Source organism: Argopecten irradians, chromosome 9, assembly GCF_041381155.1.
Source record: "Argopecten irradians isolate NY chromosome 9, Ai_NY, whole genome shotgun sequence".
Lineage (NCBI taxonomy): Eukaryota > Metazoa > Mollusca > Bivalvia > Pectinida > Pectinidae > Argopecten > Argopecten irradians.
In genome coordinates this window covers 22,673,295-22,687,782 of record NC_091142.1, presented here as the reverse complement: position 1 = coordinate 22,687,782, position 14,488 = coordinate 22,673,295, and the positions used below count along the sequence as shown (strand labels likewise).

The 14,488-nt window shown below is 33.1% G+C and overlaps 1 pseudogene; it reads left to right on the top strand.

Moving 5' to 3' along the window:
• The first annotated feature begins 316 nt into the window (after nt 1-316).
• LOC138331800 (mesenchyme-specific cell surface glycoprotein-like) lies at nt 317-14,448 on the top strand (annotated as a pseudogene).
• Nucleotides 14,449-14,488: the final 40 nt, after the last annotated feature.

Here is a 14,488-nt window from a genome sequence, read left to right as displayed (position 1 = left end):
GAGCAAACTCTGTAATATACGATGACGGAATGGACGGGATGGTAAACAAAGGGATATGTTAGGAATGATATTACTAAACTACATGTATAACCACAGTGCCCATGACTATGAATAATGATAAGTTGTCAACTGAGAAAATGCAAATATTTAAGGAGAAACTTGAATATATTTTTTATGTTATGGAGATATAATACAAAAATCTGAGTGTACTCTAAATAAACCGCGAAGTTTATTAAGTGTTTTTCGAGGGGGTAAATAACACACTGACCACAGGGATGTAAGTCTATGTTACGTTCAACATATATAACATCAAGTGTTCTGTGTAGTTATTACTTTCCGGTGAAAACCCAACACTATGTTACAGAATGTTTGGGGAATTTTTATACGATTTTTAGAAAAGGTCTATATAAAGCGATACAAATTATCTGATCAAACGAATGCGTGAAGATCATGTGACCATCACGTGAAAGTATATAAACTGATTTATACAAACTTCTGCTCAATGAATGTTAAAAGGTTCTATAGATATCATCATGTGTAACAACACAACGCTATATCTCTGTGTTCTGATTCCCATGCTTGTATATCTGAGTGGATCCACACCTACAAGAAATGAGAAAATTCATCTTGAAAAATTGTCCACTATTTACCTGCCCACGAAGTATGAAAACAACACAGGGATTTTTATGTATCCTTCTAACTCAGCAGAACAAACAGCATACGACCCGGTTGACAAATTCATATATGTAGTGGGTAAGTTTTGATTTATTTAAATGAATTTTAATATTGGATAACATTATAAATTTGATATCATAATTATATTAAATATTATAACATTATGTTCTCTGTTATATTAAAATACTATTTATTCCATGCATGAGTGGGAAACGCATATGTGAAATCAGACCCCGGTTTTTGATATATTAGAGAACCCCATAAACAGTATATCACTTCATCCTAAACTGTATAACATGGAATGTTCTTGCACCCTCTTGTGTTGCGTTGTGGTTATTCGCGGTTGCGACCATTAGGAACAATTTCAACGATGTTTTACCGTACTACAACCAAAACACAGGAGAATATTTATACATAACAAACACTTTATTTTGTTTACTTTTTACTTTAAATATGAGATGCATTACTATATATCTGAAATAAAATAGTTTTTTATATAAATGTAATTTAAGTGGTCGTAATCGTATTTCATTTTCGAAGGAATATTTTGAAGACTTTCACACTTGACATATCACACTTAAACTTTAAAATGAAATTCATAATGCTATATTATCTGGTAAAAGTGAAACATGATGCAGGACCAAATGTATAATTGGATAAAAAACACTTGATACATGATATATATATATTGACTTTATATCCGGGATTGTCATATCAATCTCTTGATCTTTAACTACGCCAGCTGCGCGGTAAAAGTGCATCAGTTATTCTCCGTATTTTAACAATCTTTTTGTAGCTGTTATTGCATAAGTAATGAGCATGAATATTTGTATCTCTCTTCCATGGTGTGTGTACTACATCGCATAACGCATCAACGCTTTTATAGCTTTTAACAGTTTTCTGACCATATTATATAGCATATCAGATACTCGAGGTTTTACAATCACATAGCAAAACTTTCGGCATTTCAGGAGAAAAACAGTGTTGTTATAATATATCCCAGGGGTGGAAATAATGGCAGCGATAATAATCCCTGGAATATCAAGGGGGCTGATAAAGCTGGTTTTGTTAGGGAGGAGAGAAAATGTTGTATCTTCAAATTTGCATAGGTATATTATATATGATATCAGGGATATTGAACTATAGTGCAAAAATAAATGTACTTAAATCAGGGAGCATTAAATTGAATTATATAGGTTTAATTTGCTTATGTTTTAAAAGATATGGCTTTATGACACAAGAATTAGATCCTGATTAATGTGTCAGTGTATCTATGTATCGCCTTGTTATATACCATGATATTCCAACACAGTTAACCATTTTTCTTTAGCACCTTTTCTTTAATTAACTCATTTTGATTATTGGTTGTTTGCAGATGTAATCCATATTTTTAATTATCTAATTTGATTTATTTAGCTTATTGATTTCAACCTTTGATAACACTCCTATAAAGACTCATCACAAAAGTTGTCATTCTCCTGTAAACTTTCGATCAGATAAAATTAATCCACTTAACCTTGAAAACGTATTGGCGTGCTTCGTTTGTTTGATTAATATTCACTTCTTAACTCTGCAAGAGTTCATTGCCCGGGTATCTTCGTATATGGGACATTTTGGTTTGCGTCATGACGTCAAAGGTCAGGATGACAATATCGAGTAGGACAAGCCGTCCTTGAATGTGTTAATAGTATGTGAGCCGATCTTTCATTCGTCAGCATTTTTTTTTCAATTTAACCTTTACTCAATTCACAAACCGTTTTTAAATTCTTTAATTTATAAATGCTGCAGACGCTAAGTTTTCCATCAAATTAACATTTAAATTTAAATTCATTTGGAAATATGCACACGTATACATATCGGCCAGTTTCTTTTCTGCTACTGATTAGATCATCATTGTATTTTCAATGTGCTATTTAAATAAAGATTAGGTACTAAGTGTGATATTACTTTTGTTTTAAAATGTTATGATGAACTTACATGAGTGGCGATGTGATATAAAATTTCTCAAACGAGTTCAGTAATTTGTTATGCCACGAAACTTTATGCGAGTTGAATATCTGATTATTTAACGAGTTTGATAAATTGCATATGATATATTCACGGGTGTAAGATTCTATTTATCGCATAACTTTTATTAATAGAAATATAAGCAAAACTGTAAATTTCATCTTTATATAAAACAGAAGAAATCAGGCTCGAATGTGACGTTTCCGTCTACTAAGACAATTATGCGACGTCATATATAGATTAAGACGTCAAAATATTACCTGTGACGTCACAATAATGTTATTACACATGTGTCTTACGATATTTATGACATGGCCGTATGACATGACTGGACGGGCCTGTTGTGTGATAAAAAGTATCAATACCTTAACCGTCTGTAATTATTTAGAATTATATTTTCAGTCCCCTCCTGTACTTTTATTTACCATATATCTCAAAATAAATGACAAAATTTGAATTGTCAACACGAGGCTTGCCGCTAGTATTGATGACATTATGTCATCACGTAATATTGCCTAAAGGATATGAGACATCATACCCCTCTCCTGTGGAAGGTAGAGGTTTCCAGTAACGACCACGGGATATCCCTCTGAGAATACGATTTCTTCACTGATGGTAAATGCATGCTCAAAGCCTTTACACACGTTTATGCACGTGTGATTATTCAGTTATTCAGGGTAAACTTATATTTGAAGTGTTAAGGTATAAACTGGATTAGATTTATAAATATAAAGAGCACTGGAGAACCATAAATCAGACGGTGAGATTGTATAGATCAAATAAAAGGTAGACTATCCATTCCATTGTAATTTATACAGCATACATACCTAGCTGTAATGTCAAAGTATTTTACATCACTACACGATGACCTCGTGTCACGATAATATAAGAACATTGTTTGAGATTTTATTAGATCGTCTAACCCACAAGGTCAAGTAAATCTGTAGTCCTGACACTTAGACCGCAATGAACCATAGATAAACTTGTTGCATTGCATATTTCGAAATTCGAATCATTTAGGAAGATAAAACTTAAATTAAAATATCATGACGTAACTTTTTTTGTTTTTTTTTTTTGTTTGTTTTTTTTTCTAATCATTTTGAAATAAAAAATGGCCACTGTCAAATACTTGACTTAAAAGTGAAGTCAGAACATGCTAAAGCACATATCAGTATTAGTAGTTACTCCTAGAGTATTTTACTATTATCTCTAAGAAATGTTTAACCATTGTCAGTCTGCATAGTATGACCTAATACATTTGTATATTACCTACGGTATATGGTCTCCTTGATGGTATGCTTTAGTAAGATAGCACTATAAGATACAAATGTGTGACAATGTTTTTAAGATTTATGACATCATGGAAACATCTCTCTTTCTCACGCAAAGACACACACCATCACACACACCTATACACACACATTCCCAATTAACGACAGAAGAACCTATCGCATATATGTGTCAAAACTATATTTCTACAGTAATCAATTGAAAACCACATATTGTTGTAAAATAAGCTGTGAAAATCACCCAAAGGCATAATCACCTATCACTATACTTTATTTGCAATAATAAATAAGCTATGCACTGTATTAATTCTTGTTGTTTATGCTTTATTTATGTTTAGATCAAAACATATCTGAAATATTACACTTTGTAATTATTTACATCACGATAAAAATGTAAAGTTAAATTATAGACCGACTTTGGCTTCTTGATTTGACTATGTCGATGTGTATATTACATAGTTTAATGAATGAATACATTTTCACTTCTTCACAGGAACATGCAGCATCTATCAAAGGTACACACATACATGAAGACTTTGCTAATTCAATAATTCGCATTTGGCATCCTCGAATCCGTCTCTATATATTACATAGTTTTCACTTACCGGAAGGCGTCGGTTGTGACGTCATTATTGTGCGAGAGAAACTCGTGTCGTTTTTAAACACATCACGTCAAAATCAATACATAAACGGATTACTGATGACTCTTTTTAAAATATGCAAAGAGGAAATAATCCAGGGGTTACAATATTAATGCTGCGGAAATAATGATATAACCACTGAATATCGACAATGTCTTTTTATTTTTTCTATTTATGTTTTTTTTTTACTTTTGATCATTTATTTTACACTAGATTATTTTCCTACAGGTGGTAGTGTACTACACGTATTGAATATCAGCGATGTCTCTAACCCGTCAGTGTTGTTCTGGCAGCAGTTTGATAATGTGGATCTCACCGATGTGGAATTCTGCGGGGAAAACTTGTTTGTGGCGGTCGACAATGTAGCAGACAAGGATAATGGTTATATCAATGTATATAGGAAGTATAACACTGCGTTACAAACATTACAGATGGTAAAGACCATTGTGGGTATGTGTTGGTTATGGTAGTAATTGTTGTTGGATATTATAGCTTAATCCGTTTTCGCGTATTCGTGATGTATTTGCTCTTAATGTCTATGCCTTAGAGGGATAATAAACTAAATGAGCGCCGTGAATATACCATTTATTCTAGTATTTTCTTTGTATATGGGGTTATCAGAATATGACGGAGTTAATTCTTCAAAAAGAAAAAAACGAAAAAAGCATCGTTAAATAAACAAACGTCTTGGCATCATAAAAAATAAATGATAAAGTTTGGTTATGTTTTATTTCGGGTCTTATTAAAAGTTAATGTCATTTAATAACTAGTTGTACTAAGTTTGTGCAGGACAGTAGGAGTACTCCTAGGAAAAAAACTTCGACCTAGACTACATGCTGACATATTTCTCTTGTCAGTGGGTTCACTGCCGGATATGATAAAACCCACATCCGATTGTCAGACAGTGGTGGTAGCTGTAGAAGCGGAGGCTTACTCTGACGGAACCTCCTTGGTGGATCCAGAAGGAGCCGTGGGTATCATCGAATTTACCGAAGGTGTAGATGGTGCACACAAGTACACAAAACTGGATTTCACAAAGTTCAATGATCAGTAAGTAACATGGATATATACCCTTCGGAGACGAATCATATTTGACTTATGAATAAAGTGGAACCTGGTCATATTGAAGTCTTTGTGAAATGGGGAATCTATTCAAGTTTTCCAGATTTTAATGTAACCAACGATAGGTACAACGAATATGTGTTAAACGGGATTATAGTTCATTTCAAATCAAATAGCATTTTACTATAAAAATGTTTCTACTTTTAAGGTTTTTTTTTTAAATGTGTAGTTTTGATACCCATCACCAAAGAACGAAGCAAATTATTTTTCGAAACAAGTATAATGATCTTAATCTAGTTCTGATTTAAATCATTGTTTTGTTATGACTGGAAAATAGTGATTGTGCGCTATATAATGTCGATTTTCAAGGTTAGGTTATGACATATTTTGAAATTTGCTAGTGCAGAAGAAGTTTATATTTAATTGCGTATTACATTGCAGTATTCCTGTAAAGCTGAATTCAATCTAATTTCAGTATGACACCAAATACTTCTGAGGCTGAAATACTCCTTATGTATGCTTCTTTTCCTCCCACTAGTTACGACTCAAACTTTTGTTAAAATGTATAATACTGATTAATTATTCTGTATAAATGTGTTTGATTAAACAGTTGGGAGGAGCTGGTGTCCAGGGGTGCCCGGTATATCTACAGAGAGAACAACAACCCATTTTCAAACGATCTAGAGCCTGAGTATGTATCACTGAATAAAGACGACAGCGTCGCCTATATATCACTCCAGGTATGTTATAAGTTTAATGCAAAGTTGTTGAAACGGATACTATCTTTCAAATTATACTTTAATTGCATTATGTTACTAATGACCTGTTTTGTAATTAAAACATTTTCCGACGATTTATTTTCCCGATTGTTATTCCACGCGAAATAAGCAAAAGTCAATGCGGTACGTTTGACAAGAACAATTGTAAATGGCTATCTCTGTTGTACAGGAAAACAATGCTATTGCCGAGGTAGACCTGATCAATAAGAACATCACCAGTATTCATTCACTTGGATTTAAAAACTGGACAAATTTTAAACTTGACGCAAGCGACAAAGATCAGAGTAGGTTTGCTGATTTATATTGCCTTCTGTAACTATGGCAATATGTCCGTCTAGATTCACTATCAATTCAGTTTGAATTGTCCTTCCATTTAAGTAATACTTTACCATTTGACACATTCCATGTAACTTTTTCCAAAACTGTATCTAACGATAAAAAACTGTTCTACAAAAATGAGGTAGATATTTGTAAAAAAATAGTTGAACTACTAAGAAGCTATGGCTTTTTGTCAGTTTTTCGTAACATGATAAGAATATCCTATCCTTTTATTATGCCACCCATAACAACAGGGGAGGTTACCCATATCAGATACACACTTTGTCAGTCCAGCTCCGTTCTGATTTCATATTTCAGTTGTCTAATCATATTATGGTTGGTCGTTCATACAAAAGTGTAATGGCTAATATCAAGGATCATTTTGCACATTATCATCTAGAAATCAACATTCGCCCTTGGCCTGTGATGGGGATGTATCAGCCGGACTCTATCAAGGTTATATATGTACAAGGTAAAGGGTACCTTGTAACAGCCAACGAAGGCGACTCGAAGGATTACTCCGGAATGCAGGGGACTGGAGGCTTCAATGAAGAGTCGAGGATTGCGGATCTCACTATCAACAGTAAATCACATACGTTATACACAAATACTGACGATACTAGAAACTCATTAATCACTTATTTGATTTTAATGATGTACGATTACACATTTTTTCCATGAAGTGAGGACTCATCTAAACCCCTTACGATGTGTATAGGAAAAAAAACATGACAACAATTGCCCCTTTCAACTTTCCTTCAAAGTGAATACTACGTTCAGAAAATTTGGTATACCCAATAGAAATAATTGTACATCATCATCCCTAGATTGTTTTGAACTATATGTAGTTGACCTATTTTATCTCAACTTATTACAGATTGCTGCCCACGAATTTATGCATTTATCTGAATTAGTTGTTAGATAGAAATGATGGTTTAATAATTTTAAAATTTTTGATAGAGATATTCACACATGCACAAATATCCATATCTTTTACAACTCTAGAATATACAAACACATAGAATATAGTTTCGAAGAAGTACTATTTAGAGCCAAAATATCCAATACAATGTTTAAGGGAATTAAAGCAGCAGATACTCGTTTCATAAAATACGGTATGGTCAGTTATTTTTACGTCGATGATGTTTACTCTGTACAATGTTATGACCACGAGCAAAATATTGAGAAGTGATCGATATAACATTATACAAATATTGACTTTTTGCAGGTAAACACGAGGAATTGTTAAACCTGAGAAAGGTGATGTTCCCCGAGGTCGAAGGCCGAGGGAAATATCACCTTTCAAAGGTTGAACAATTCCTCGTATTAGCCTACAAAAAGTCAATAATTGTTTTGTTATATGAAACGAAACATTGATAATTGTAAGTTTTGCTCATTGGAACAACATTTTGAAGCAAGGAACAGCGTAATGACTTATTAAACTAAAAGACAAGAATATCTTCATCCACGTATTCTCAGTAGGTTCTTTTAGTACTTCTGCTGTACAGCTTCATGATATAACATCAGAACGTATAGCTACATTTCAAATGTGCCTATCATCTTTCCTAACCCTACCTCACTGTTGTTTGTCATTTTGGATTTGACTATTGCTTAATGATCGGCAATGCTCTATTTTGATTGGTCGAAAATGTGGACAAGACAGGGAATTACATGTGTCTATTTTAACCAGATTACCGGATTTGCAATGTCAACCACTGAACAGGTGTTCATCGGTCTGAGTTCGACATTGCATTTTGTCAAGATCTGACCGAGCGGTCTAGACCAATCAGAAAACGGCAAAACTCACAGTCATATAACAAAAAACTACATTATATCGCGACAAATTAAACCCATACATCATTTTTTTTCTCATTTAAGTTAAAATTGCGAATTGACCTGCTTAAACAGCGGACTAAACAATAATACCATTGTTTATTAATATTAAAGCTTCTTCGACGATAATGACGTGGGCCAAGTTGAATGGATACGAAAATACAATACAACATGCAGAAAATTTAGGTAAGTGGTGGTACTGAACTCCTATTGAGGAAAATCTCCGAAACATCTCATATGATTAACTATTTATCGTTTGTTGAGTTATCATAGTATATTGCTTGTATCCAGTAAATTAGTATTTTAAAATTCTACTTTGGTCTGGTTCTGTTGTCCCTGCTTACAGAATATTTGTTTAGTTTTATGGGGAGAAATTTGAAGAATTGTTAATGAGTCACTAAAATAAATAACCAACACATTCATTACATTGTATCCACGGGTGTAAGTTCGTGGAAATTAGATTGACTAAGAATAAAACGAAATCAAATTCCTTTAATAACATCTTCTGTGCAATGTTTGATTTCTTTACGATTTGTTACAGGCCGATTAAAGGTATCTAACGTTGACGGCAGGTCCGGTGATACCTACGACACGCTATACACATATGGAGGAAGAAGTATTTCCATCATCGACCGACCTAGAAACATTTGAAAGAGTTTACGACAGTGGGGGTGAGATAGAAACAGTCATCGATCGCGAAAATGATGCTTTGTTCAATTCGCGCGGAGGAGATAGAAGCTACGTTGTGTCTGAAAGAAAAGACACCGTATCTGACGACAAGGTATGTATATTGCGTTAAGGCAGTTGGTAAGTATCTTTTGTAACACGATTTAATTTTTACCTTATTTCCTTGAAAAATAAAAATTAAGAGATCTGATCCATAATTATAACGACACAATCACGTGGTTTGCCCAATTGCCGTTTTCTAATTATGAATCAGATTTAATAAAATGCAAGAGGTCGGGTGACAGAATTTATTAGAATGACTCCATGAATATTGTATTTCCATTTAAAATTCCTTTGATAATTGAATAGTACAACAACATTGACTTTTTTGGAAACAGTTATACTAATATTGACCAATTAAAAAATGGGATTACAGTATTCAATCACCTATTCAATGACAATAACTTCAATGTCATACTAGGACACTACATATATGGTTAAAATAGGATACATCGGTATTTTATTTAATATTAATCCGTGTTTGCATGTATGCTAATGGTAATATAAGGAACTGATATTTTTTAAAACTTAACTATGACTTTGGAATTAAATATCCTTAAAATAGAAGTAAACATTGTCAAAAACAAGCTGATATCACTTCGGAGAGCTAATAAGGATACTATCTATTCATTGGATAATACGATAGGCATTACTATTTTAGTTGATGTAGTACAATTATTATATGTATTTATTAATGTGTTATTCTACAGGGACCAGAAGTAGAGGATTTAGCTGTAGCGCAGATAGAGGGTATGACTTTACTCTTCGTCGGATTAGAAAAACCGGGCTTTATTGCAATATATTCTATACCCGGTGATATCAACGCTATCAAGTTTGAGAGCTTGTATTCCGGTATTTCCAGAACAAACGACACTTTTGGCGCTCTCTACGACCAGAGACAGCTGAGTGAGGAAGATCCAGAGGATATTCGGTAAGGTTTTTATTGTGATTGGTTGATTTGTATTCTCCGTGATCTCGGATTTTTTTTTACGTCATTTCAAAATCAATATACCATTAGGGAATTTTAATAGAAATATAAACATAATTTAACCATTTGTTTACCTTGATTCCTTTTTAACTGTATTCAGAATACGAAGGAATTCGAACTATTTTCCCTCTGATTGATTTAGAAGATATATATTTTGAATTCCATAAACTGAATTCATTACATCACTGTTATAGCTTGCCAAGCTGTAAATAACTTCAGCTGTTCATTGAACACTCAGCAAAGATTTACAAATCAATTATATAAATATATGTATGACAAGTTCCCGATTGTTATTTGGACCGCGGTGGCCGAGAGGTTAAGATGTCTCGACATATTTCCACAAACCCTCCACTTCTAGGTCGCGAGTTCGAATCTAATGTGGGCATTTGCCAGGTACTTACCGCTTGTCGGTGGTTTTTTCCGGGTACTCCGGCTTTCCTCCACCAATAAACCTAACATGACCCTGGATTTTAAAAGGACGTTAAACTAATAAAACATTAAATAATTCCGATAGTTTAAGGGTAAATTATAGTTTTCTACAATGTAATTTGTATGGGAAAGCTACGTAATGCATTTTGGAGTGACGTTATTATTCACGAGAAAAATGTAATTTTGACATGGGAGCAAATGCGTGTATCATGCCATCCACAAAATCACAATGGCTAAAAACCTACAAATGATTTAAGTATATTTATGTCTGATTATTGTTTTATTATCTTTTATTTTTAAGGTATATTAGCGCAGCGGACAGTCCAAATAACCGACATCTGTTGACTAGTTCAGGATCTGTGAGCGGTACCATATCAATTTTCCTTGTTCAGGGCCTACCCGTGCATGAAAATGTTCAAAACAGCGGAAACCGTGTCAATGATCACTCATGCGTATTGTCCGTTGGATTGATATATATGCTAGGTAATCTGATAGCTTTTATTCTTTATCGACATTAAATAATTTACATTCTAAAATTCAGGCTATGTCCTAGTTATGAAGTTTCGACATTGATACTATCAAATTATCTTATTATAAATGAAAACGATTTTGCATCACAATCTATGAACAAATTCAAACATCATTTATTGATTCCGTACAAAACGTAAAAGACTAACAGTAAGTGATTATGCTACATCTATTTCCCACAATTCTTGGTAATACATTATGTAGTTATATGTATGTGACGAACATGCAGTATATTCTTTTAATGTTCAGAATTTCAACACTTTTCTGAACCATAAACAAAAGAGTGTCACTTTCATAATTGAGTTTCTGCTACATATTTTGTTGTAAAGGGGTGAATTGAAAGTAATTCTCCAGTGTCAGATTCAAATAGAATATATGAATTTATTCACGCTGATTAAACAATCATTCCCATACAGATATTCATCAAGTACTAAATGCATCCCCCTACATTTTTGTAGACTTCACACACGGAAAGATATTTTTTGATAACTGTAATGGATAAAATGATGTTTATTATTTCCTCAAACAAAATTTTTCCTGTGTCGTTGGTTACAATTATTTCACATACCGTGTTCATAATGATATCATTTTAATGGATGAATTATCATAATCTCTGTGTTATTTAAGAAGCTACAAAGCTACCTAATGGTATTGATTTCTAGCAGAAACATATGCAAAGGAATTAGTATTTCTCTTCCGTTACGCAAGTTATTTACTTTACACCATTACCACCTTTGACAAATTTAAGCGTTTTATTCCACTTCAAGACAAGATATTTGAAACAATTAAGTTCGTGGCAGTGTCCCCTCTATGGAATGAAGTACTGATTGTGCACCCACCAAAAGCAAACAAGTTATTGTATATTATTTTTGTGCTTATTAGACATATACATGTATTTACATACGCAAACACCAATTAATTTTTCAAATAGATTAAATGAGTGTCTTTATGTTCTGTCGACGGTAGCTCATCTTTAAGTACAATGAGCAATTTACAATATAATGCGATTTATTGGTTGATTTTTAATTTGAAAAGAGTTAATTTGTCAACGACTTCAATATTGTCTGAATGGTTCTCGCTGCTGTTATGGAATAAAATGATTGTAAATTTTACAAGATAATATGATGTTATTAAACTACAGTACGGTAGTTTGGACATGCAAGTTTGTATCAATTATTAATTAATTCGACTGTTTTAGTTGTTTCGTTTGGACTACAATGGTTATTACGTTGTGGTGCCTTTAATTGCACTAATTAACCAATTAACATATTTATTTGCCGATGCGTTCAGTATAAGATGTGATACATAGCATGGTGTGAGCAACCATTACCTCAGTTACACTCACAACACGCTACGTTATATATCAATTAGTATCAATATGTATAAGCACTCCCTTGCCACGTATCTACTACATAAACTAGCCAAAGCAAAGTAAAGTATTTGGAGGTACAACTAACTCCCAAAACGTCACTATTATGACGTCACTACTGTTAACATGGTATTTACCGTCAAAATGAATGGTACTTCTTCTGGATTAGACCGTCGTTGATAAACAGTTTTTTTCTGGTCCATCTTACGCATTATTAATGCAGAGACACCAAAAATAAATTACAAATTATAAGTATAACCTATATCCTTATGGAATCTATGGTATATAGATACCAGAGCTTTAAACTCATATCATAATGCGCATCATGAATATTGTGAGCAAAGCTCTGGCATCTGTATTGACCATATATACCAAAGGTGTATATATAGATATATATTTTTTAAAGAAATGCAGAAAAAAGCCATTTAATTTATTGAAATATTACGCAACACTGTCATTCAGTATACAAAGTGAAAGCCTGAAAAACGGTTTGATTTGATTGTTTTAATAATCAAGAGATTTATAGAATATGTCAGGGTTAAAAGGTTAAGGAAAGCAGGAGAATGACCAGGAAGATAACAGCGTCAGGCGGTCAGTACCTGGCATCGGCTCAACATGCGATATGAGCTCATGAGGTACAGAGGTTTTCCTTATATGTCGGGACATCCTGGCAAAGGACAAAAATCTGTTTTTTCCCCTATCAATTGGTAATTCGGTCAAACGGTTTGATGAAACACTCCAACAAAAACGTTATAGGAAAACATATTAAAAAAGCATGGTGATACTGACACTGACATGGTATATGTAAAATTTCAAGTTTGATTGCATGTTTCAATAAAATTTATGTAATAAGTATTGTGAGTAAGATATATCACGGATATCACACTGGAATATGCGAGGGTCTCCAAAAAGCACAAGTATTGATTAGAGGCATACGTAAAGGTAATCATCTGCTGATTCTGTGGGTCAAAATGAAACATGGCACAGGGGGTGTCCAAAACACATGTTCGTAAAAAAGGCAAACTGAATTTAAAGTAAAGAGGACATTACCTTACTTATCTTATTGTTTAATGCACATCATAAAAAAGTGACGTAATATCATGAATCAAGAAGAGCTTCTATGTTTTATTCACAATTTAAGAATTACGATACTTATAATGCATATGTTTAAATTTAAAGTAGGAAAGAAAAGAGCTGAATATTTACATCTCTACCGTAGTAAATTCGTGCATACGGTCAGACAATGAATCCTTAATTGTGGTCTACAATATTTTTCACATTTGTACAATGTATTAGTAATAAGAAAGGAATTTTTGCGGGTATGTTTAAATAGAAACATAAATAAGGCGTGGAAAAAATACAGTGCATATATAAGGACTCATGCATGTTTGTTTGTCCTTTTCAATGACTTTTCACAGCATACATTATCAAACATTTTGGTTTGCAATAGAGTATTATGGAAAATAGAATGATACGGATCATATAACTCTTATCAAAATCTTACCTCCCTGACATGTACTAGTAAACAACAACCCTTGAGTCCACGCCATGAAGGATAAATCACCATTCCAATTAAACAGGTGTATCATAAAATATCCTAACAACCTTTTTAGAACTATTAGATATTATCTGCTGAAAACAAACATTATCGAAATAACACGAATATCAGAGTATATATACACATTTAATTATTAAACTATTAAACACATTTGAGATAAACCATGTTGTAGAAACAATTATATCACATGTTCTAAATCGCTACACGTCAGTTTTGTATTAATAAAAAGATTGTCGCAGAACGTAAGGCACTTGTATATAGCATTATTCTTTAGTCAACTGCAGAT